General features: G+C 52.7%; 1 long non-coding RNA gene and 1 pseudogene across 1 annotated transcript; both read right to left on the bottom strand.

Moving 5' to 3' along the window:
- The window catches only part of LOC137668902 (protein FAM118B-like), a 257,128-nt pseudogene that overhangs the window by 150,294 nt on the left and 80,986 nt on the right, over positions 1-25,848 (bottom strand).
- On the bottom strand, positions 1,178-11,189 carry LOC137669005 (uncharacterized). The gene is made up of 3 exons (XR_011049023.1): positions 11,137-11,189; positions 1,997-2,102; positions 1,178-1,395 (listed from the first exon to the last, which is right to left on the bottom strand). It is a non-coding gene; the product is annotated as an uncharacterized lncRNA (long non-coding RNA).

The raw sequence follows: 25,848 nt of genomic DNA, 5'->3' as shown, positions 1-25,848 counted from the left end.
AAAGAAAACTTGTCAGCAGCAGCTGCGTCCTGCTGCGCAGGCTTTGAACCAGCCCTGGGGCAAAAGCTGACCAGCAGATTGTGGTACGTAAGCAAAAGCTCCTATGTCAAGGTGGCTTCAGAGACATGCGCAGGAGAACTTGACTGCCAGCAACCTTGCCTATACAAGGGGGTCTGTTGTTAGAAGAGACCAGAGAGAAACCAGCTGAAAGCTGCAAAGTTGCAACAAAATTATGTAAATTATGCGTTGTGTTTGCATGGGGGCTTTGTGTGTACAAGTACTCAAAAGCAAAGTGTATTTCTGCTGCCTTCTTCCCTGTACCTGCGCGTGAAGAGAAGAAAAGTGCGAGCAAACCCATTTCGGTAAAAGTTCGCGTCAACATTTAAGCAGACAAAACTCTGAATAGTTATGCTGACCCTTACTCCATTCTCATGAGACCCCTCCTGCAGTGCTGCGTCCAGCTCTGGGGCCCCCGACATCAGGACACAGAGCTGTTGGGGCGAGTCCAGAGGAGGCCACGGAGATGCTCAGAGGGCTGGAGCCCCTCTGCTCTGGAGACAGGCTGAGAGAGTTGGGGCTGTTCAGCCTGGAAAAGGCGCCGGGGAGACCTTCTAGCACCTTCCAGCACCTGAAGGGCCTACAGGAAAGCTGCAGAGGGACTTTTGACAAGGGCACGTGTCACCCTTTAAGGCTGGGTGGGCGGTCAAGCAGACGGCAAACGCTCTCTATTAACCTCCTCATTCCCCAGAGGAGAAAAGGAAAGGAGAGAAGGAAGCGAGAGTTACGGGTTGGAAAGTTAAAACAGTTTTGATAAACAGTAACAAGGAAAAAGAGTGTAATAAACTATATAGAAAACCGGTCCTGAGCTCCCCTGCTGACGCCCACGGCCCCGCTGACGCTGCAGGGCAGGCGCTGGGCAGCCCCGAACCAGACGCGGCAGCAGCAGGAACCGGGTGCAGGAGCGAAGGCAGGAGCCGGGCAGGGTCCTCGCTGGACGCCGGCCACGGGGGAAGGGAGCGCGACCCTCCCGGTCCCTCAGCTTTAAACTGAGGATGACGTGGGGGGGATCGTTGTCCGAAAAGCGGATTCGCGCCCTGCACACAATAAACCAATCTCACACGCTCGGGAGGGACACTGTATTTATTCTGCACAGGGTGCTCGGTGGAATCCTCCACAAATCAAGCACATCTACTGCAAATACCTTTTTTATACATAAAAATTACATGAAATCATCCCTCTATTTGCCTATCATACTTTTCATTGGTTACTCGAGCTGATTACAATTAACATAAATGCTCAGTCATTCTTATACGACAGGGATGTAGGTAGGGCCGCCGCCACCGTCCTCTGCCAGAAAGTCCGTCCGAGCGAGGGTCTTGCCCATCTTCTTCTTCACTGTCGGGGAGAGGAAGAGAGAAGGACAGGAGTGAGCGAGGGCCGGGAACGGCCTGGGGTGGGCGGGGGGGGGGGAGGAGACGCGACACGGGCCACCGGGAGGCGACACGGGCCACCCCATCCCTGTTTATTTGCTGTTCCCAAAGGCCCAACGGCCTCGAATTCAGCACGGCCAAGAATCAAGGCTCCCGTCGTTCAGAGGACGCTCACGCTCTGGGGCTCGGCCGGACCCCCCAACCTCCCCGGTGGCTGTTTGTTGGGGGCAGGAGGCGGCAGCGGGAGAATCACAGAATCACAGAATGCTAGGGATTGGAAGGGACCTCGAAAGATCATCCAGTCCAATCCCCCTGCCGGAGCAGGATTCCCTAGACCATATCACACAGGAACGCGTCCAGGCGGGTTTTGAATGTCTCCAGAGAAGGAGACTCCACAACCTCTCTGGGCAGCCTGTGCCAGTGTTCGGTCACCCTCACCGTAAAGAAGTTTTTCCTCATATTTATGTGGAACCTCCTGTGTTCCAGCTTGCACCCATTGCCCCTTGAGAGAAGCCACCCCGCTGCCTCCCAGCCGCCACCTTTACCTCCAAAATTGGCACCTTTACCTCCAAAAGCGGCACCTTCACCTCAGAAAAACGCCGCTATCACCAGGAAAAGTTTTGCAAGCGCCCGGAAAAACGCCGCCACCTTCTTCAAAATCGCCGCCATCCCCTGCAAAAACATCACCGTCCCCTGCCAAACCATTTCCAGGCAGAGCAGCGGGGGCTCAGAGACCCCGTGCCTTGGGACACCCCCTCCGCAGGGTTTCCCAGCCACACTCCGGCTCTCCTCTCCCGGCAGAAGGAAAAGCCGGGGCTGCTTTAAAAGCTCTTCCAGCCACAGCAAAGGCGAAATCACCCATTGCTTTTCCTGTCGTTGCTTCCACACCCCGGAGCAGGGAGCCCATAGCAGGACCCTATAGGGGGATTCCAGCCCTACAGAGAGTCCCCAGCCCCACAGAGGGAACCCAGCCCCTTGGAGTGGGACCCTATGGAGGCCCCCCACCCCCCCGGCAGTGGGACCCTCCTGAGCCCTCCCCCCCCACACCCCACCCCCCGCCGTGTTGCTCTTGGCCAGGACAGAGGCTCCGGTGTGAGCGTGGGGAGGGGATGGGGCGCGGGTGGGACAGGGGCCCTGTCTTGGGCTCCTGCCTCAGTTTCCCCCGAACACGGAACACCACCCCCCACTCAAATACACCTTGCCCCTCCATCCAAGGGGGAAACTGAGGCATGGTGGGGGGTTAAATGTGGGGGAACCCATCCGGGACTCCCCCCACAGTGTGCATGGCATGGGCAATGGGCATGGGGGTGCAGGGACCCGTGGCACCCTCCCCCGCGTGTGGGACTCTGATGGGTGCAGGGACACACGGACACGCTCCCCCCCCCCCCCCCCCCCAACACGCCATGGGGGGAACTGAGGCACGGACCCCCCCTGCCACGGGACAGGGCTGAGCCGGAGGAGGGGCCGTGGGTACCAACAGCGTGGGTTGCTCCATGCCTGGCTGACCCCAGGACCCCCCGTGTCCCCTCCGCTCTCCCCCTCGTGTCCCCCCCACCGTGTCGCAGCTCCCGGGGCGGGGAGCAGCCCAGGAAACAGGGCCTTGGGTGGGGTGGGGGAACGGAGCGGCCCAATCCGCCCCCCCCGGTTCCCACGGGCAGGGGGAGAGGGCATGGAAGAGGGGGGACAGCGTGGGAAAAGGGGGAGAGTGGGAAAAGGGGAGAGTGGGGGTGGCAGCGGGGGGAACATGGGAAAAGAGGGGAGGGGGAAAAAGAGGGAGAGTGAGGGGGCGTGGGCGGGTGGGGGGACAGCGGGGGGGGGGGTCGTGGGAAAGCAGCTCGGGAGGGTGTCAGCACCGCCACCCCCCGACACAGCGCCCTCGGCTAAGGCCGCGCACACTCGCGTCACGCGTGGGGAGGGGGAGGCTGGGCGAGAGCGCGGGGGGGGCCCAGGGTAAAACAGGGGGGAAACCGGGGGGAGGGGGGTGGTGTCCCGCCGCAATTCTCCCACCCCCTCCCCTGCCACCCGCTTCCCACGGGGGTCCCGGGGGGTCGGGGGGACCGGGGGGCCGGGAGCGGCACCGGGACCGACGGGCGGTCCGAGGCTGGGCCGGGCCCGCCCCGGCTTCCGCGCACACAAGAGCCGCTGTCCCTGAGCGGGGGGGGCGACAGCGGGGGTGGGACAGTGACACGGGGGGGGACAGTGACACGGGGGGGGGACAGTGACATGGGGGGGGACAGTGACATGGGGGGGGACAGTGACATGTGGGGGGGGGGAGCAGTGCCACAGCGGGGGGAGCCACCCGAGACCGGGCCGCGTCGTGACACGGGTGGCGCCGCTGCCTCAGTTTCCCTTTTCCCCGGTTGGGAAAAACACAGGGAAACACCCCAAAAAATAGCGACCGTCCCCCCCAGGTGGGGACGTGGGGATGGGTGGCCACCCGGGTGCAGTGTCCCCCCCCCAGTGACAGCCCCAGCCCCTACCCGGAGTTGGGGGGTCCCCTCAAATGTGGACATGGGGTGGGTGCCCTGGTGTCGGTGGCCGAGGAGGGGACAAGGGGGGGCACAGAGCAGGTGGGTGGTGACGTCCCACAGCGGGTCAATGTCCCCTCAGGGTGGGGGGACACACAGAGAGCAGCCGGTCCCGGGGTGGGGGGGCTCTGCCGTCCACCCTGGGGGGGCGGGGCCCCCCAGCCCCAACAGGCCCTGACCCGGGGAGGGTAGGGGGCTCAGAGCCCCCCTCGAGCCCCCCCATCCAGCGCAGGGTGAGAGCCAGGGACTCCCAAGCCAGGGAGATGGGAGGGTGCAGGGGAAACCCCAGCCCTGGGCCCCCTCCCAAAAGGCCCTGCCAACCCTGGGGGTCCCCACAAACACCCCACAGCACCATCTCACCCCCCCCCCCCGGTGGGGTTCTGCTGTAGAGGGGTGCTCCGAGGTGGGACACACACACACACAGACACGACACACATCACCAAAGGCACCAGCAGTGCCACCCCGGGGGGGGGCTACCGCAGACCCCGCACCCCTGGCTGGATCCGAGGGGTCCGAGGTCCCCCTGGTGTCAGCCCGGGCAGGGGGGTGAAGGCCTCCCCGGAGAGGCATGGCGGGGGGGGGCTGGAAGGATTTGGGACGTGGGGGCCCATTTGCTTGGGGTGTGCCGTGACCCCATGGTGGTGGGTGCTGTCCCCACGCAGTCCCCAACCAGCTAAACCAACCCCCCTCACCGTGGGGTGCCACAGAGCAGGCAGGTGCCCCCCTCTTCTCCCCAAATAAAAGGGGGGGATGATGCACTGGCGAAAGCGGGCAAATTTAGCCCCAGCCCCCGCGGGGGCACCAACCCGACCGTCCCCTGCTACGGTGATGGAGAAAAAACGGTGGTGGGGCCACGTCTCCAGGTTATTCCCCCACTACAGGGGGGTTTGTGCCCCAAACATGGGGGACATAGGGGAGCAGATGTGGAATGAAGGAGAGGGAACACCCGTGACTGAGGAGAAGGAGGAGGAAGATGCCGGTACCTTCCCGGGGGGCACGGCAGGATGGGGTATGGCACCCAGCAAAGGCACCCGGCAAAGGCCCCCAGCCGGGGGCTGGATCTGGTGCTCCCCCGATGGCGAAAGACCCCCCCCGCGTTTAGGCTAGTGAGGAGGAGGAGGGAGGGAGGAAGGCCAAGCTCCTCCTCAAGCCCCCCCGCCCCAGAAGCCCCCAGCTCCAGTCACCGCATCCTTGGCTCTGGGACGGGCCCTGGTTGCTCCGGTGCAGTCGATCCTTCAGCGGCTGCAGCAGCAGGCAAGAAATCGGGTTCCTTTCCTTATTTTTTTGTATTTTGCTTTGGCTTGGTTTTGATTTAGAAAAGGTGCCGAGGGGCCGGGGGGAGCTGTGGTGGGTTTCGCTTTTATTGCGCTCTTGTTTTGGAGAGAGGTTTGGGTTGTTCGTTCTCCCCATGCGATGCCAGGGCGGCGGCCGTGTGGGAGCTGGCGCAAAGGGCCCCCCCGATGGGGGTTATTTATTCAGCACACTCTTCCTCGTTGCCATCATCTTCGCCGGCCAGGGCCAGCTCCACGTACTTGCTGGCGCGGCTGAACGGCGGGCAGGGAGGGAGCTCTGTTAAACGCCAAGGGGCATCTCCACCCCGACCTTGTTACCGCGGGGAGAAAAAGAAACAAAAAAACCCCAACATTATGTGAGGGGAACAATGGCAGCGCTGGGAGGGGGATCCCTGTCTCCCGTCCCACCCCAAAGCCTGGCGCGGCCCCCCCAGATGCTCACGGAGGGGGGGTTTCTCGTCCAGTTCCTTTGGCTCGGCCGCGGGCCGCGACTCCTTCCCGCAAGAAGCAGGGGCCGGTTTTACCTTCTCTGAGGATGAGGTACTCCAGGACTTTCTTGCCTCAGTCTTCACTGGCAAGTGCTCAAGCCCCACCGCCCAAGTCGCACAAGGCAAAGGCAGGGACTGGGGGGATGAAGAACTACCCATAGAATCAGAGAATCACAGAATTCTTTTGGTTGGAAAGAACCTTTGAGATCATTGAGTCCAACCATTAACTTGATGCTACCAAGGCCACCACTAACCCATGTCCCTCAGCACCACACCTACTGTCTTTTAAATCCCTCCCGGGATGGGGACTCCACCGCTTCCCTGGGCAGCCTGTTCCAACACTTGACAACCCTTTCTGTGAAGAAAGGTAGATGAAATTGCTAAGCCACTATCCATCAATTCTGAGAAGCTGTGGCAGCCTGGTGAAGTCCCCACTGACGGAAAAGGTGAAACATAACCCCCATTTTCAGAAAGGGAGAAAAGGAAGAGCCGGGGAATTACAGGGCAGTCATTCTCACCTCTTCCTTCTTGCCCTTTCATTTGAGCGGTGGTCAGGTCTGGTAGAAGCTGTCCAGGAGCAGGCTGAGGCCAAGAAGTTACTGGGGACAGGAGGGACGGGGGCTCAACATGTTTGTACGGGGGGGAGCCTGCTCAGAGCGGTAATGGCACGGACTCTTGACGGGGCCCTTTGCTTGTCCAGCTGCTCAGACAAGCTCCAGCGCCGCCTGCAGAGATGGGAATGCCTCCGAGAGCCAGCAGCTTTGTGAGTGGCGATGGGGCCCTGCTTGAAACCAGGTGCAGAGGGGCGGGAGGTGCTGAGCAGCTTCAGGCAGACCTCTGCTGCTCGCAGACACCTTTCTGGCTCCTGTCCGCTCCTCTGGCCTACTCTGGAGAGCCCTTTGTCTTCTCCTAATGGCTCAAAACCTCTCTGAGCAACTCGGGACTCCTGGAAGCAGCTCTGCGTAACTCGGAGCAGCTCCCACGCTCTCCTCCATGCCACCCAGGCCTCGGCGGGACAGGGTGGGGGGTCTGTGCAGTGCTGGGATGCCAGGGGTGCCCGGTGCCAGCCCCAGCAGAGGCTGGGCAGCACCCTGTCTCCCTGTTGGCCACTCAGGGGTTCGCCATGCAGGCCGAGACCTCTTCTCACAGCCCACAACCCCACATGTCCATAGCAGGGGGAAGATGGCGCAGGCAGACGAAACAGGCGTGTTGCTGCTGCAGGAGATGGTGGCTGTGTGGCCGGTAGGACAGACAACCCCTGTGTGGGCCTTGGGGGGGAAGGGTCTGCACTGTGCCCGGGGAACATGGGGGCACGGATCTCAGCGGGGGCGAGGGAGGGGGTCTGAGCCGCCAACCCTCAGCCGCCTCGCACACCCCAACACACGTCCCTGTGTGCCTTTGCTGTAGGAGGAGCAGCTGGTGTCAAGGAGGCATCAGATCACTTCATCTCCCCTGCCTGTCCTTCCTGAAGAGCCTGTATCCTTCCCTTCCAACACTCCAGCCATAGGAGCTGTCCCACCACGTCTCCACGATGCCAACAAGATCACAGCCTTGCAGGCACGCGCACGTCTCTAACTCCTCTTGTTTATTCCCCACACTACGTGCGTTTGCATAGAGGCATTTCAGTTGGGCCCCCATGAAGCTGACTCACAGGCTGAAATTCCTTTCTGCTACTCTTCTGGCTCCTCCTCACTTCGTCAATAATTACACTTTCAGTTTTACTTTGGGAAATTGCACTTTGCCCTTTTCTGCCAAGCTGATTCTGCTGGATTTTGAGAAGTTCGGATATTGTTGGGGCTATCTAAGGGGCATGTTGCTATTATCGATATTCCTGAATGTGTTTCAGGTGTGGTATAAAATGAACTATTAGTGCAGGTGTAGGTGTCACGGAGCCATCTCAACTGCTACGATGCTTTTCAGTTTGCCTTCCCAGACCAAGCCGTGCTGTGACACAAGAGCTTTCGTCCTCCCTGTCTCCCACAGAAAGCTAGAAATGGCGTTATCACCATTGAGCTCCTGTGGGATATAAAGAAAACTTGTCAGCAGCAGCTGCGTCCTGCTGCGCAGGCTTTGAACCAGCCCTGGGGCAAAAGCTGACCAGCAGATTGTGGTACGTAAGCAAAAGCTCCTATGTCAAGGTGGCTTCAGAGACATGCGCAGGAGAACTTGACTGCCAGCAACCTTGCCTATACAAGGGGGTCTGTTGTTAGAAGAGACCAGAGAGAAACCAACTGAAAGCTGCAAAGTTGCAACAAAATTATGTAAATTATGCATTGTGTTTGCATGGGGGCTTTGTGTGTACAAGTACTCAAAAGCAAATTGTAACGGGCGACCTCATGGCCAAAGCCAATAGGTTTTACATTTAGGCAATGTAAAAATTAATATGTGAGTAGCCTTAAGATTGCATATAATGAATCAGGAATTCTAACATGGGGTCCTCCTTGGTCTCCCAGGCGAGTAGCACCTTTATGGCCAGTGATAAAGAGGGGTTTTAATTAGTGTGTATTTCTGCTGCCTTCTTTCCTGTACCTGCGCATGAAGAGAAGAAAAGTGCGAGCAAACCCATTTCGGTAAAAGTTCGGGTCAACATTTAAGCAGACAAAACTCTGAATAGTTATGCTGACCCTTACTCCATTGTCATGAGACCCCCCCTGCAGTGCTGCGTCCAACTCTGGGGCCCCCGACATCAGGACACAGAGCTGTTGGGGCGAGTCCAGAGGAGGCCACGGAGATGCTCAGAGGGCTGGAGCCCCTCTGCTCTGGAGACAGGCTGAGAGAGTTGGGGCTGTTCAGCCTGGAAAATGTGCCGGGGAGACCTTCTAGCACCTTCCAGCACCTGAAGGGCCTACAGGAAAGCTGCAGAGGGACTTTTGACAAGGGCATGTGTCACCCTTTAAGTCTGGGCGGGCGGTCAAGCAGACGGCAAACGCTCTCTATTAACCTCCTCCTTCCCCAGAGGAGAAAAGGAAAGGAGAGAAGGAAGCGAGAGTTACGGGTTGGAAAGTTAAAACAGTTTTGATAAACAGTAACAAGGAAAAAGAGTGTAATAAACTATATAGAAAACCGGTCCTGAGCTCCCCTGATGACGCCCACGTCCCCGCTGACACTGCAGGGCAGGCGTTGGGCAGCCCCGAACCAGACGCGGCAGCAGCAGGAACCGGGTGCAGGAGCGAAGGCAGGAGCCGGGGAGCGTCCTCGCTGGACGCCGGCCACGGGGGAAGGGAGCGCGACCCTCCCGGTCCCTCAGCTTTAAACTGAGGACGACGTGGGGGGGATCGTTGTCCGAAAAGCGGATTCGCGCCCGGCGCACAATAAACCAATCTCACACGCTCGGGAGGGACATGGTATTTATTCTGCGCAGGGTGCTCGGTGGAATCCTCCACAACTCAAGCACATCTGCTGCGAATGCCTTTTTTATACATAAAAATTACATGAAATCATCCCTCTATTTGCATATCATACTTTTCATTGGTTACTCGAGCTGATTACAATTAACATAAATGCTCAGTCATTCTTATACGACAGGGATGTAGGTAGGGCCACCGCCGCCGCCACCGTCCTCTGCCAGAAAGTCCGTCTGAGCGAGGGTCTTGCCCATCTTCTTCTTCTTCTTCTTCACTGTCAGGGAGAGGAAGAGAGAAGGACAGGAGTGAGCAAGGGCCGGGAACGGCCTGGGGTGGGCGGGCGGGGGAGGAGATGCAACATGGGCCACCGGGACGCCACACGGGCCACCCCATCCCCATTTACTTGCTGTTCCCAAAAGCCCAACGGCCTCGAATTCAGCACGGCCGAGAATCAAGGCTCCCGTCGCTCAGAGCACGCTCACGCTCTGGGGCTCGGCTGGAACCCGCAACCTCCCCGGTGGCTGTTTGTTGGGGACAGGAGGCAGCAGAGCGAGAAGCCACCCCGCTGCCACCCAGCCGCCACCTTTACCTCCAAATTTGGCACCTTTACCTCCAAAAACATCACCTTTACCTCCAAAAGCGGCACCTTCACCTCAGAAAAACGCCGCTATCGCCAGGAAAAGTTTCGCCAGCGCCCAGAAAAGCGCCGCCACCTTCTTCAAAATCGCCGCCATCCCCTGCAAAAACATCACCGTCCCCTGCCAAACCATTTCCAGGCAGAGCAGCGGGGGCTCAGAGCCCCCCGTGCCTTGGGACACCCCCTCCGCAGGGTTTCCCAGCCACACTCCGGCTCTCCTCTCCCGGCAGAAGGAAAAGCTGGGGCTGCTTTAAAAGCTCTTCCAGCCACAGCAAAGGCGAAATCACCCATTGCTTTTCCTGTCGTTGCTTCCACACCCCGGAGCAGGGAGCCCATAGCAGGACCCTATAGGGGGGATTCCAGCCCTACAGAGGGTCCCCAGCCCCACAGAGGGAACCCAGCCCCTTGGAGTGGGACCCCATGAAGGCCCCCCACCCCCCCGGCAGTGGGACCCTCCTGAGCCCTCCCCCACCACACCCCACCCCCCGCCGTGTTGCTCTTGGCCAAGACAGAGGCTCCGGTGTGAGCGTGGGGAGGGGACGGGGCGCGGGTGGGACAGGGGCCCTGTCATGGGCTCCTGCCTCAGTTTCCCCGAACATGGAACATCACCCCTCGCTCAAATATGCCTTGCCCCTCCATCTGGGGGGGAAACTGAGGCATGGTGGGGGGTTAAATGTGGGGGAACCCATCCGGGACTCCCTCCCCAGTCTGCATGGGAGGGGGGATGGGCATGGGGATGGAGGGACCCGTGCCCCCCTCCCCCGCGTGTGGGACTCTGATGGGTGCAGGGACACACGGACACGCCCGCCCCCCCCCAACACGCCATGGGGGGAACTGAGGCACGGACCCCCCCTGCCACGGGACAGGGCTGAGCCGGAGGAGGGGCCGTGGGTACCAACAGCGTGGGCTTCTCCATGCCCGGCTGTCCCCATGGCCCCCCCGTGTCCCCTCCGCGCTCCCCCTCGTGTCCCCCCCACCCTGTCGCGGCTCCCGGGGTGGGGAGCAGCCCAGGAAACGGGGTCTTGGGTGGGGTGGGGGAACGGAGCAGCCCGATCCCCCCCCCCGGTTCCCACGGGCAGGGGGAGAGGGCGTGGAAGAGGGGGAGCAGCGTGGGAAAAGGGGGAGAGTGGGAAAAGGGGAGAGTGGGGGTGGCAGCAGGGGGGACATGGGAAAAGAGGGGAGGGGGAAAAAGAGGGAGAGTGAGGGGGCGTGTGCGGGCAGGGGGACAGCGGGGGCGGGGACAGTGACACGGGGCGGGGGGAGGGAGCAGCGCCACAGCGGGGGGAGTCGCCCGAGACCGGGCCGCGTCATGACACGGGTGGCGCCGCTGCCTCAGTTTCCCTTTCCCCCGGTTGGGAAAAACACAGGGAAACACCCCAAAAAGTAACGACCGTCCCCCCCAGCCCCCCCTCCGTACCTCCACGGCGCTGGGACCCTCCGGTGCTCCCGGTCCAGCTGCTGCCGGCTCCGGAACGGTGGAGCGCTGCCCCCGCCCGCGTCCTCCCCCTCTGCTCCTCCTCCTCCTCTTCCTCCCACGGGGCGGAGGCGGGGGGGCAGCACCGAGCCCATCCCTGTGGCGTCCCGCCTCGGGGCAGGGGGGGCGCCGGGGCCGCAGGGTGCCCCTGGGTGCTGGGTGCCCCAGGGGTCTCGGCCCGGGAGGGGTGCGGGGAGGGGGTTTGGGGTTCTGGGCGAGTGTTGGGGGCCAGGACCCAGCCCCGCAGCCCCTCTTGGGTTCCCCGGGACCGTTGAAACGGTTGGGGGGCCCCAAGAACAAGGGATGTTGTAAATACCTTAGACACTCGACTAACCGAGTTATATAAATAAACAAAGGGAAGCCTTTTAATGAGGATGGCCATATCTCACTTCAGATATCTTGGCCTTGGGAAAACAGAGGCACGGAAACATAAAGATAAGGGAGTTACAACAGCTGCATCGAAGGACGTGGCCTACATGGTCTACGTGATCTCCGGACTGAGTTTGCACAAAAACAGATGTCAGTCAGCGAACACATTGAGGAAGACTACCAGCCTTCATCTGGAGACCCCTGACGACCACCAGAGAAAACAACTGCTCATACGGAGCGGACATTTGCATATCTCATGGTTATGCAAATGAGTTATCGGAAATCTTATGACTATGTATAACTTTATGGTATATAGTCCCTGAAAATCTGCAAAATTGGCGGAGCACTCATGGTGGATAATCCCCAGGGCTGCCCGGCGCTGCAATAAAGAATGCCTGCTTAATAACACACTCTGCTGTTATTGAGTTTTCTTTCGGACTCCTTACCCAGCTGCACCTCGCTTCCCACTTCGGTGAGGAAAGTTAGAAAGTGAGGGGGTTTGGAGATCTCCGATTTTTGTATCAGTTTGGGCGAGCCAGGCAGGAGACTCTCTGTCCGGCTGCAGGACCCCTGGGTCGGAGACTCCCTTGGCTGGCCCCAGAGACTTCTCTGGAGGGACTTCTGATTCAGCCGATCCTTGTGGGGACAGACAAGGACCACTGGTAAGAAAAGGCATTCTTTCTGTGTTTGTTTTGTTTTGTTTTGTTTTTGTTTCTGTTTTTGGGACTGGTCATTTGGAGCTACTCATAAGTCGCGGTTCGTAAGAACCCCGCTGGGTGGCATACATCTGCATGTACGATTTGTATTAATCATCCGGTTAGTGCAATCGTTTGTGCATTTGTATTTGATTTTGACATTTGCATGTACGATTCGTATTAATCGTCTGGTTAGTGCGATCGTTTGTTTGTGCATTTGTATTTGGAGCTGCTCATAAGTCGCGGTTCGTAAGAACCCCGCCGGGTGGCATTTGGTTACATATGCGTAGTAATACGTACGTGTTTGGTATACGCGTATTTGAAACTTTGAATAACCTACGTCGGCATTTGTCATCTGGGGAGTAGCAGCTGCTGTTGTTAACTTTGTAATCTCTGTACCTTTGTTGGTCTCCCCAAGGTTTTGGCGGGGGGGCGAGTGAATGTTCAGAGGAAAATTTGTTTATTGTAACTTGACTTTGTATCTGAATTTGTGTGATTGTGTGAGTAAGACGTACAAATACGTACGAAGCGAGTGCGGAGTCCAGATCCGCGGTTCTGTTATCCCACGAGGGAAACAGCCGGAGAAGGACAAAGTGATTGATAAATGTGGGAACCTGAAATCCTGTCTATAGTAATTGTTAATTGTTGTCTGTGTGTGTGTGTAAGTGTTCGGGCCCCAGTCCCTGTCTTTGTGTGTTATAAATTTTTGAATGGGAAACCAACAGTGTAGAGTTTTGAAAAAGAGCCCTTTGGGCTGCATTCTGACTCACTGGAAAGATATTGGGGAACCACCTGGAGAAAATGTGAGCCATAAGACTTTGATAAAATATTGCAATCAGTGGTGGCCTTTATACAAGTTATATGACGGAGAAAAATGGCCTGTTAATGGAACTTTAGATTACAATACTTTGTTAAGGGAAAGAAAATGGGATGAAGTGGGTTATGCAGATATGTTCTTTACTCTGTGGAATCACCCAGAGTGGCAAAAGGAAAGTGGAATTAATTTAGCACCCCAGGACCCTATGGTCCTGGCGATAGGAAGAAAAAAAAAAAGCAAAATTGGAGGTTAAAAGGATGTTGCTTGGCTTGTAGCATTGTACAAAAGTGTTTAAAGGTTGGTGCACAGAATGAAAGATTAGAGGAGGGGATAGAGAAGGAGATGCTGCGGGGAATTGTCGGGATGATCCTGAAAAGGTTGCGAAAGGATCTGAACTAATTGTGAGAACCCAGGAGCCTGACTGGGAGGATGTGGATGCAATGTTGGATGCGGCGTTTAGCGAATCTGAAAAGCAGATGGTTGTGAAAGTGGCCAGAGCCCAGGTGCAGGCTCTGATTCTGGCTGGAATTCTGCCGGGAACAGTGGATCCCTGTTTTTTGGGACAATCGGCAGATGATATTAGGAGAAAGCTACAGAAAGTGCAAGGAATGGATGCAAGAGATTTAGAGAGGTTGCTGGAGACTGCATGGCAGGCGTATCGGAATAGGGAGACTCGGAGGGGGAGAGTGAGGGCGGAGCGGCTGCCGGTGCTGCAGCGGCTGCTGTGCGCACCGCAGGGGGCCAGAAACCCTCTGGAACTTACCGGGAAATAACACTAACACTGTGAGAGGAAGTGCAAGTGCCCCACCGAGGGGAAACCAACCCCTCCTGAAAGATCAGTGTGTGTATTGTAAGCAGATGGGGCATTGGAAAAAGGATTGTCTCAAACTGAAATCGGTAATGGTTACTGACACAGGAGCTGACTGACTGGAACCAGGGGAATCTTCCCTAGCAGAACCCTGGGTAAAAATGCAGCTAGGGAAAGGAGAGAAAACTGTAGAATTTCTAGTAGATACAGGTGCCACCTTTTCAGTATTGAATCAGACCTTATTGTCAATAAGCAAACAAAATGTTAACATTGTGGGAGCAACTGGGCAGGTTGAGAAAGCTTTCTTTTTGAAACCATTAGAATTCAAAATTGGAAAAAGTGTAGGAATTCATCAATTTCTCTGCCTGCCTGATGCTCCTAGACCACTTTTGGGAAGAGACTTGTTAGAACAATTGAATGCTGAAATAAAATTTTAAAATGGAGAAATTGAGTTTAAAATGCCAGAAAAGAATCACATTGAAACTTTAAGTTTGGCTCTCACTGACCCCAAATTAGGGAAGAAATTATACATGAAATAAAGGACCAGGTATATCCAGGAGTGTGGGCCTCAGGAATGCCTGGAAAAGCTAAAAATGCAGAATGGATTGTTGTTAAACTAAGAGAGAACACGGCCTGTTAGGATAAAACAATATCCCCTGAAACTGGAAGATAGGCAAGGAGTGAAAAGTATTATAGAGGACTTGCATACTCGGCAGGATCCCTTAAAGTGACAGCGTCGCCCGCCGCCCCAACCCGCTTTAAACTTCAGCTTGCGCCCTTCTCCTGCTTTAACTTTGGCTTGCGCTTCTAATCTGCTTTAACTTTGCCTCGTTTCTCCTGTGTACCCCGGACAGGTCTGATCTGTATCACGTGTCTGTATTACGTGTTCACCTCTCAGGGATGTATGGGGTGGGAGTTCTTGTGTGTGGAGTTCCGGTTTTCTGTGTGTGCCTCTCAGGGACGATTGGGGTGGGGGTTGTGTGACGAAAATCCCTGTTTAGCCAGAGCCTTGTGAAGATTTATGTGTCGCCTCCCTGAGGCGATTACCCCTGCACTTGTTGTGTTTGTAGACCAGAACTTCATCAGAACTTTGTGGCTTGTGTGCCTGGATTGTGTAACTGGTGCATCCGAATCCTGTGTGGAAAATTGCTTGGTAACTAGGTCTTGTGTGAAACCTGTTTGTGCATCCTGATTGTCAGGGTCCTATACTTACTTGCAAGTATCCTTGGTGATCAAAATAACATTGCTAGACATAAAATCTCTTAGATCTCATTGCACACACTTTTCCCCAAACCACGCATGCGCCTTCCAGCCCTTCCGGGAGAAGGTGCTGGAGCATTCCTTATTGGGTTGGGGGTGTGGAAATCCATTTTCCTACTGCGTATGCAGACCCCCAACTCCATCAGACCAGGGCAGCGTGGCCACCAGTCTCTCGGTCGCAACGCAGGCAGCAAACTCATCTGTGAATAGCCAAACAAATCGTAAGAATTAAAAAGGACAGAATGTGGCTGTCACCAGGAGCTGCAATTACGCTTCTGGTTACACTTTTCCTTTCAACTTTTATTTTAATCATTCTTGGAATACTTAATCTTCTGGCTTTTTATGGTTATGATTTATCCTGTAATTGTCATTGGCCTTGTGTTTGCAATTGTGGACAATCACCTCCTTCTTCTGATCCCCCAGAGCCATAAACCTCCAACATGGCCTGAGATACTTTCTATTCTCTTTCAATTGTTGAGATATTGTTAAGTTTCTGTTCTCTTTAAACTGTTGCTCTTTAGATTGTTAAGATATTGTTAAAAATTTGCCAAGATTGTTAAGATATTGTTAAGATAATTACTATGTACATATCAAGACGGTGGACAAAGCTGTCCACCTGGTATGTAAGTGTGTCCTGTTTTATTTGTTATGTGGAACAAGATTTTTAAGTTTGCTTTATTGTTAAAATACAAATTTCCCTATGAGGGCTGCCACATTTTTCAATATAACTTTCATGAGAGAGATAAATAATGTTTGCCTACAACTTTCTGTTTGAAAAAGCAATAAGCAGTATTTTAAACTAAGGTCTGAAGACTAATTTTGTTTGAATTTATTTCTGTCTGACAAATTGTCGATTGACATATTTAAGTTGTTAAACGATGAAACAAAGAGGCATTGCCTTCGTGTAGTATTCTTTTCATGACTTCCAAGTGCCCAGTGAATTAAGCACATCCTGTTTTAACATGTTACGTGGTTGTGTAATGTTGTTGTCCTTATTGTGTATTGTCACCATTAATACTGTACAACTCGTACCTACCTCATCACCGGGTGGCATTGAATACACCAACCGAAGCCATCCGTTGTACAAATTGTTTGAATCTGTTGATTGTTTGCATTTTAGGATTATAGCCAACTGATTGTAAAAAGTTCAAATGTTCTTTTCCTGCTTTACTATCCTTTTCTTCTCCCACCACCACAGGATCCCGAAGACAGCAATCTGGGCTGACATAACAAACTTTGAGCCATGGGGTGGTGTGGAGGACCATAAAATAGACTCTTTGGGGCAGACAGCAGGTGTTTTTAGTTATTTTGGGATAAGTGCGCATGTTCTATCTGCCAGCGACAAGCTCTGTTACCGAGGCCTGTGGACACGCATCCATTGGAGGAGACCTACATGGAGACACATGCCCATTGGATGACACGACTCCATGGATCAGCCACAGGTTCCTTACAGCCTCCCTGCTTTTCCCCCTGCTGCTGCTGCTCCCCCTGCCGCCGCCTGCCTTCTCCTCCGGGCGGTGCCTGCTTCTGCTTCTTCGTCTGTACACCCCCCCACCGAGGAAAGAGGACCGACGGCACACCGCTGGATCTGTGGTGGTGACTAACCCTGCTGCTCTCTCCGCTCTCCTGCTTAGTTTTCTACCTTTCCTATTGCTTTGTTTTCCCTCTGCCCTCTCGTTCAATAAAGCCGTCTGAGTGGCAGCATCTGATCTCGTTTATGCCTTAATGTTGTTCTCTCTACAGAGTATAACACACCTATTTTACCTGTTAAAAAAACCTGATGGCAAAACTTATCGATGGGTGCAGGATTTGCGAGCAATAAATCAGATAGTTAAAGGTTTGTATCCAGCAGCGGAAAACCCATATACTTTGCTGACCAGTTTAAAGGAAACCTATGAATGGTTTATGGTCACCAGTGCATTTGTTTAGACCTGGAAATTGTGTTTACATTAAAAATATTTCAGGTAACCCTCTCAAAGAGAAATGGAGCAGTCCTTTTCAAGTTTTGCGGTCAAGCTTGAGAAGCACACTGCCTGGATCCACTACTCGAGAATCAAGAAGGCACCCAAAGGACCATGGAAATCCCAACTCACAGGACCCACATCCATAAAGTTGACTCGAGACTGTTAATAATTCTATTGTTTCTGTTTTTGACACCAACTCTGATATTGTTAGTGTTTGTCATTATACTAACAGCTTTAAATTGCCTTTTATGGTATAAATTGAAGAAATTAGCTCTGGAAATTTGGATCCTACCTAAGGTAATGAAATATGAAAACTTGGAACCTTTGTAAAAGAATTTACAAGTAACAAGTAAAGGGGGGAATGAAACAGTTGGGGTCCCCAGAGCAAGGGATGTTGAAAATACCTTAGACACTCGATTAACATAGATATACAAAACAAAGGGAAGCTTTTACAATTTGAAGAGTGGTAATGGCTGTAAGATAAGGAGGCTCCAGGATAGTCTCACTTCAGATGGCTGGGCCTTGGGATGAGCAGATGCACAGGAAGACAGAGATAAGGGAATCTGCAACCTCAAAGGACGTGGCCTACCTGATCCCTAGACTGAGTGCGCGCAGAAGCAGGGGTCAGTCAGCAAACACAGTGAGGAAGACTACCGGCCTTCATCTGAAGACCCCCGACGACCACAAGGGAAAACGACTGCGTATGCGAATGGATATTTGCATATCTCTTGGCTATGTAAATGAGTTCTCGGAAATCCTATGACTATGTATAACTTTATGGTATATAGTCTCTGAAAATTTACCAAACCGGTGGAGCACTCATGGTGGATAATCCCCAGTGCTGCCCAGCGCTGCAATAAAGAATGCCTGCTTAATAACGCACTCTGGTGTTACTGAGTTTTCTTTCGGACTCCTTACCCAGCCGCACCTAGCTTCCCACTTCGGTGAGGAAAGTTAGAAAGCAAGGGGGTTTGGAGATCTCCGATTTCTGTATCAAATGGCTCTGCCTTTGCTGTTGGTGGACCTGGGCCTCACCTTTGGCACCCCGGCAGGCAGCTTCCAGAAAGCTCTGTGTGCCTTCCCTCAGGGGAGCCTGCTCGGAGGAAAGGCAGCTCAAGGCCGACCAACCTCTTCATGTGGGTTTTGTAAGGCTGTAGGAGAAACCAGAATGTGGGCTCACAAGCAGCGGAATCATTATCTAAACCCCAAATAGCATGGTTCTGACTCCTACTTCTGTCTCATGTTTAGGATTGAAGTGATGTGGAGAGCCCTGCGTGCCCCGGTGATACGGGGGATGTAGTCAGGAGACAAGGAAGAGCAAAGGAGGAGAATATCGCCTCATCTTCTGCTTGCAACAAGCCCAGGCCACCTGGCATGGGAGGGGTACGGGCATAGCAGAGAGCATGTGAATCACCCTGGACGTGCAGGTAACGTTCCCAGCTAAATCAGATAACGCTCTGTACGGTGCTGCGTTCACCAATAACCCATAATCCACAATGGCGGAGGAAAAGTCATCCTTTCACAACCAAGAACATAATAATAGAGAGTTGTTTAGATGACAATTTGTGATTTTTTTAATGAATATGATTCCATCAAGTACAAGGGATTTTTTTCCCATTATCTTCAGTGAGAACATATTTTTTGTTATGCTATTGACCTGCCCATATCATAATTGCAGTAGTCTTTGTTATTTTGTTATGAAACTCTCCTCCATCTAATGTAAACATAATGTATGCAGTTTCAGAGGTTTCTTAAACTGCGAACTCCTACTCAGCTGTTTTTCTGACTGGCAATCATGGCTCTACTGTGTCTTTATGTTTGCACCTACCTTGTTTGGTTTTTTTTCTGTCATTTTTAGTGTCATTGGTCACCTTTGTCATTGTTTATGTTCTTATGTCCTTTCTTTCCTATGATGGTCTGCTGTTCAGATCACTGTAGGCCTGACTATGCAAGAGCAAGACACTCAGCAGCTCCTAGTTTCCACAGGCACTCAGCTCACTGGAAACTTCCAACAGACTGCCTAAGCAATGTGAAAAAATACACCGAGGATAATAACTAGGCAAATATATTTTAAGAAGTAAATGTAAATGGGAAGAGAAGTTTCATTTGGGAAGTTAAGCAGATGCAGCTATAACCGATTTCTTTAATCTACTGATACATGAGTGTTATGTTTCATTTTCCAGTGTTATTTAGCTGTCAATTAGGAATTGGAAACAACTCAGTTGTATGTAGCAAAACCCTTTCCCTTGCTGTCTCCTAATCTGGAACATTCTTCTAGATTTTCAAGGTGTTTATCCTCTAAGTCTCCAGGTTCATCTTACGTTCACGCAAGTAATTTCAGAAGACACATTCACTAACAGCCATCTCCTCTTGCAGTTGTATGCTGCACAACATTTATAATTAAGCCTCTTAGGAAGTTAGCTGCATGGCCCATGATTAACTTCTCTTAATTCTTCCTTGTTAAAGCTCAGCGCAGAAATCTCTGGAGTAATCACCCCACCTTTCTATCCTGAGCTGCAGAAGGGCAATGCAGCATATAAGTCAGTATGCAGTAAGATATCATCCCAGCAGGGAAAGTAAGTATTGGTGCCTTTATCACAGTCTAACAGGCCATACAGGCTTATCTAAAGAAAATATTCTCTTAGCAGATGAGCTAGATAAAACAGTTGATCAGAGGCTGTTGACACACAGCACAGCATCTATAATTAAGTCACTAGGGAAGCTGGGATGGGGTGCTGTAACAAAGGTAGGATCCAATTTACACACAGCTTTCAGCGAATCTTAAAATGCTGCCTGGCTAAAACCCAGTGAGGTAATAGCCACTTCTGACTTACTGCGTGCTAGAGATTTGTCAAATAGCGGTGAGGAAAAGGGGGTGGAGGGTGCACTGTTTGTTAAACATGTAAATTGGGTATATTTTTGTTGTTCTGCACCCGTGACTCTCTTTCCATGTCTTCTTTTCAAACAAAAGTTTTGTGAAGAAGAGATGTCTGTTTGTGTCGCAAGTGCTCTAATGAATGGCCCATTGAGACTACTACCAGCTTATAACAGTGACTGGCATTCCCTGTTCTGCAGGACTGTGAGGGAAAGAGCGTATCCAATGAATAGAAATGGATCCTTGGATTTTGGTTCTTGAGGTGACCTTGACTCCACAGATCTACAGAACAATTGTAGCAGTACAGAACAAGTTGATTGCTTCTCTGTTTGTGGGGCAATAGATTATGGAATGAGACAGGAAGAGCCTTCAGTAGCTACCCTGATGTGCTTTTTTTTTTGTGAAGAAAAACACCACCAAAATATGGTGTAATGTAAGAAAATGCTCTTAGTTTTATTTCTATTGTTCTAAATTAAAAATAAAACCTGGGTGTTTTACATAAAAAACATCCACAATCAGAACTATGTTTGCAACTGAGGTCATCCAGCAATATTACATTTATTCTGAGGACTCTCTGTATGATTTGACACTTATATTTAATACATTCAATACTTGCTTAGTGATGGCATTCTTTGCAATTTACACTATTCTGAAGCATGAGTGTTGTGTGAAACTAGTAAAACGTAGGGGAAGATTTTGTGAGGTTAAAAAGGCAGAGGCGACCTAGAGAGAGGATTTGTTCTTTGATCTGGGAGATAAGAGACCAGACTTGCCAAGGTCCCTTGGCTTCTACTGGAGATCTGTGTGCTCAGCATCTCAGTCTGTCAGACCTGGAATAACTCGGAAATCTGGACAGCAGCCAAACACAACGTGTTTTTATTTGGTAATGATTTCCTCTAGGTGTATATATATTTTTTTAAATCCTAAGCAGTTCTGTAAAGTGCATATGCTTCTCGTTGTTGGGTGAGGGTACTGGTTGTGGTGCTGAAAGAATTGTGGTGGGGAAAGAGTTTCTGCTGATGTCTCCTGACATTCACAGCTCATGTCAAAGAAAGGAACTCTGCGACTCAGATCTGCATGCACATGGGTAAGTACACTCTCTGTTTGGACAGGAGGATAAATGTGGGTTCTGTTGTGAGAAATACATGTCAGAGAAAGATAAAGAAACCATTATGTAAAGGTGAAAGTCAGATCAAGATAGTCATTCATGTTGTTAATATGTTTATTTCATAGAATCATAGAATCAAAGCATGGTTTGGGTAGGGAGGGATGGTAAAGATCATCCAGTTCCAACCCCCCTGCCATGGGCAGGGACACCTTTCCACTAGACCAGGTTGCTCAAAGCCTCATCCAACCTGGCCTTGAACACTGCCAGGGAGGGGGCAGCCACAGCTTCTCTGGGCAACCTGTTCCAGTGTCTCACCACCCTCACAGTAAAGAATTTCTTCCTAATATCTAAGCTAAATCTCCCCTTTTCCAGTTTTAAACCATTACTCCTCATCCTATCACTACATGCCCTTGTAAAAAGTCCCTCTCCAGCTTTCCTGTAGGCCCCCTTCAGGTACTGGAAGGCTGCTGTAAGGTCTCCCCAGAGCCTTCTCTTCTCCAGGCTGAACAGCCCCAACTCTCTCAGCCTGTCTTCATAGGAGAGGTGCTTCAGCCCTCTGCAAACAATGGGATTCTCAAACAATGGGATTCTGCAAACAATGGGATTCTGAGCTGTATCTTAGCTTTGGGACAAACCCTGCTCATTCCTACAAAGACACCAGTGGAAGTCACTGTTTCCATGAATTTCACGTGAGCTTTAGATGGGTCAAATCCCAGCCTTCCTGCTTCTGCCTTCAGCGGGCAATCAGCCACCCTCCAATAAAGCTTTAGGCTTTTTTTTTTTTTTGGCACATGACAGGAGCAGGAGGCTCGGCTGTGCTTTACACAACCACCCTACTTCCTCTCAAGTTAAGCTGTAAAACCAGCCCACAGCTTTGCAGGTGCTGGAGGCGAGGTGCGGGGTGAGTGGCAGGGCCTTCCCCTGCAGAACAAGGCCAGCGCTCTCAGCTGCCGGGCGCCGAGTGCCAGACCCACAGCCCTACCAGCGGTTCTGCCAAGCCAACTCGGGGGCAGTTAATCGCTCACTCCACTCCGGGCATGCCACTCCTGGCGCGAAAAGCCTTTATTTTTGGGCTGGTGGATTATTGCACCCGCTACTGAATCCTCAACCAAGGTGTGAAGCCTCCATGGCGACAGGCCACGTGCCCCTGTCGGTGTGCAACGGCACCGCCACCTGCAGACACGCCTTGGCCGAGCGAACGCGGCAATGGATTTACACACACGTACGTGTTTAACGATGCCACCAAGGCCGCCGCTGCCTCTCTGCTGCGGGGAGCACCCCCGCGGGGTCCCACCGGCCCCGCCGCACCCCCCACCCCACGCTGCCCTGCCTCCCCCCGGCCGAGCAAAATGGCGGCAAGACCGGGCCCTCCTAGCGACGGGGCGCTCGCCCCGCCCTCCTGCCCCTCGTCCAATGGAATGAATGAGCTATAAATAGCGGCCAATGGGGCGGCGGGTCGCGCTCTATGTAATAGAGGCGCGGCGGCGGTGCGGGGGCACCACTCCTGCTAGGGCAGCAGCGGGGCGCGGAGCGGAGCGGACATCCTCGCGTTAGCTGCGGAGCCCTCGGTAAGTCCCGGGGCAGTCGAGCCATCCTGCAGCTTTAAAATAAGTTGTGTGGGTTTTTTGTTTTTGTTTTGTTTTTTTTAATTAATTCTTCCCCCCCAACTATGTGGGGCGGAGCCGGTCCTGCCGAGGAGGGGGAGCGGGGCTGCGGGTGCGGCGGGGGGCAGCGTGGGGCAGAGGCAGCGGCAGCCGGGCGGGGGACGCGGCGCAGGTGCTTACCGAGCTTGCCCCCAGCTGGAGCGGGCCCCGCTCTAAAACCAGATTAACCCGGTATTTAGCAGGGTAGCTACATATGCTCGCCCCAGCCAGGTCCCCCCAGGGAGCCGTCTGTTGTATAATAGCTTGCTGGATGCTTCCCACCCCTCCGCTCCCAAGGCGGGGAGCAGCCGGGGCTCCGTGGGCGCGGAGGGGCCGGGGGTATCCCTCCTCGGGCCGGGGCACGGCGGCGCTCCCCGCTCGGCAGCGCTGGGAGGAGGCGCGACTGCCCGCCCAGGGCATCGCGGTGCCGCCCCGCTCACCTGCCACCCGGCCCGGGGTCCCGGCGGGGCCGAGCCCCCCCGAGCCCTGCGGCGGCCCGGCCACTCCCCCCGCCCCAGAGCCGCCGGCGGGGTCTGCCCGGTGCTGCCACGGCCGCTCTGTGCGACCTTGGGCGCGTCCCTTCACCCGGGCGGTGTCTGGGAGGCGCGGGGAGAGCCCCAGCCCTTGCGCTGGGATGTTGAAGGACGGGGCACGTCCTAGCTAAATACTCTCAATCTGGAAAAAAAAACAAAAAAAAAAACAAAAAAACCAAACCAAATGCATTCTAATTATAACACAACCGGGGGGGGGGAAAATGCCAGCTTACCTGGCTGTTCTGGTCTATTCCTATTCCAAACTGCTTATGTGATGTTCTCTAGCACTTCTATGAAAAAAGGGGGAGCAGATGTGTTTACATGTTAACATTACAGTCTTTATTTTTACTCTAGCAATATCAAAATGGCCCAACTAAATAATCAGAGACTGCCTCCTGATGAGGAGTACCCGGACCTGAGCACCCACAACAACCACATGGCCAAAGTTCTAACCCTGGATTTATACAAGAAACTGAGAGACAGAGTCACGCCCAGTGGCTTCACCCTGGATGATGTCATTCAGACTGGGGTTGATAATCCTGGTAAAAGGCGTTGAGAATATTCTGTGTGAGCCAGCTGAAGTAACTGGTGCTTTTGAATATGGTGACTTAAAACTAATCTCGTGGAGGTGGTATTTATGAGCAGACTACAGAAATGCAACTGTGTAGCAGAACAAACAAAAAGCAAAGCATGCTTGCTTACAGCAAAGCATGGCTGTTTAGATGTACGGTTCTAGCCGGTGGTCTAAACTTGCTAGTGAAATCGGATGTGCTGTGCAAATTTGTCCTAAACCAAGCCTGACAAATGAGTGTGGTTTAATGGCAGTAGCTATGGGTTTCCGTAGCACTGCATTTGACTAACTGGATGAAGCATAAAACGTAGGGTGTCTCCAAATACTTATGTAAGAATGCATTTCTAAGTGACTAAACCTACCACTAAAGAACTTGCCTGGTTAGTGCTACGCTGGAGTACAGCCAAACGACACCCAAACTTAGCTCTTCTGACTTTATTACCACTCCAGGCCATCCCTTCATAATGACAGTAGGATGCGTAGCTGGTGATGAAGAAAGCTATGAAGTGTTTAAGGAGCTCTTTGATCCAGTTATTGAAGACAGGCATGGTGGCTACAAACCAACTGATGAACACAAGACTGACCTGAATGCTGATAACCTGCAGGTATAAACTTTTAATCAATTACTGATGCATGCTGGTCTGAGAAATGGGTAAGATTGTTGGCAGCTGCCTAAACTGATTGCTCAGGCTCTGCCCCCTTGCTTTCACCCAGCACGGACCCCCAGGCTGTGTGTCCAGTGCAATCAGACTTAAGAGCTTGTTGCCATAGGATGTCAGGGGCTGGGTAGAACCAGGCAGCTGGCATGCAGCCGGAGCTCGATTCATGTACTGCTGCAACGTAGGTCAGGCTGAACACGTTCACCGTGTATTTCCATGAACGGTGGGCTATAGTAGTCAAGCTAAACAATGATGTCCTAGGAGTCAAGGACTGTCATAGAACTTAACACTTTCTACTGTCTGATCTTGGATCTTAAGTATCACCTGGTGGTCTCATACTATAGAATAGACATTGTTATGGCTACGAGTAAGGATTTCTGCCCATTTTATGGATTTCAAATGTTACTTTAGGAATTCCTAATGCCATGTTGATTGGCTAGCCGTAAGTCATCTGGAAAATAAATTAAGATACTTTGGATGACAGTAGTGAATAATTCTCATTTGCAAGAGTAAACACCTGCCTAAACAGCAAGGGTTTGCCTCGTGTTGATACCTCTGGATTGTAGATTTGAAGGGTAACAGAAGTCCAGACAGTAGTCTGAATAGACATAAAACTGATGAGCTGGTGGTATCCCAATCTTCTAGCACTACTTAGTAGCCGTAGCCTTAGCCTCAAAAGAAGAGTTCTGTTACACAGATACTTTAGCTAATGCTGAAGAAAATAGTCCTGAAGTTAGACACTGGCTTACAGGCCAAGTAGTCAATATCTCAAGTACAAGGTGCACACTTAAATGCATGGGAGCTATGTGTATTTCTGTAGTACATTGTACTCACTGGTTTCCTAATCTTGTAGGGAGGTGATGACCTGGATCCCAATTACGTGCTAAGTTCCCGTGTCAGAACTGGTAGAAGCATCCGTGGATTCTGTCTTCCCCCGCACTGTAGTCGAGGAGAGAGGCGGGCTATCGAAAAGCTTTCTGTTGAAGGTAAAGGGAGAAACCTCTCGCCTCTCGTCCTTTGCGCGAGAGGTGTTCTTTGCAGTTTGAAAATGGAGGCAGTTGGCAAAAGCAGCCTCCTTCAAGACTTAGTCTGAACGTGGATCCTTCCAAAAAAGGCTCATTACATTACAGCTGCATCAGCATTGCAGTTTTAGCTGAGAGCAAGAGCACATGTCAGAGGGAAAGCCACACTGCATTAAGTTGACCTTTGCTGATCTTGAAAGCTTCTTTCTATGTGTGTGTGGAAAGAGGCTGGTTCATCATGGCTCAAACCTGAAAGGTAACAGGTATGTAGCAACTTCAGGGCTTGAGTCATGGTTGCAGCATTTTGTGGCTGCTTTTAATTGACTTTCAT

The sequence above is a fragment of the Nyctibius grandis genome, chromosome 11, assembly GCF_013368605.1.
Source record: "Nyctibius grandis isolate bNycGra1 chromosome 11, bNycGra1.pri, whole genome shotgun sequence".
NCBI classification, from domain to species: Eukaryota; Metazoa; Chordata; class Aves; order Nyctibiiformes; family Nyctibiidae; genus Nyctibius; species Nyctibius grandis.
The sequence above is the reverse complement of the archived record's forward strand: the minus strand, read 5'-3'. Positions and strand labels throughout refer to the sequence as shown.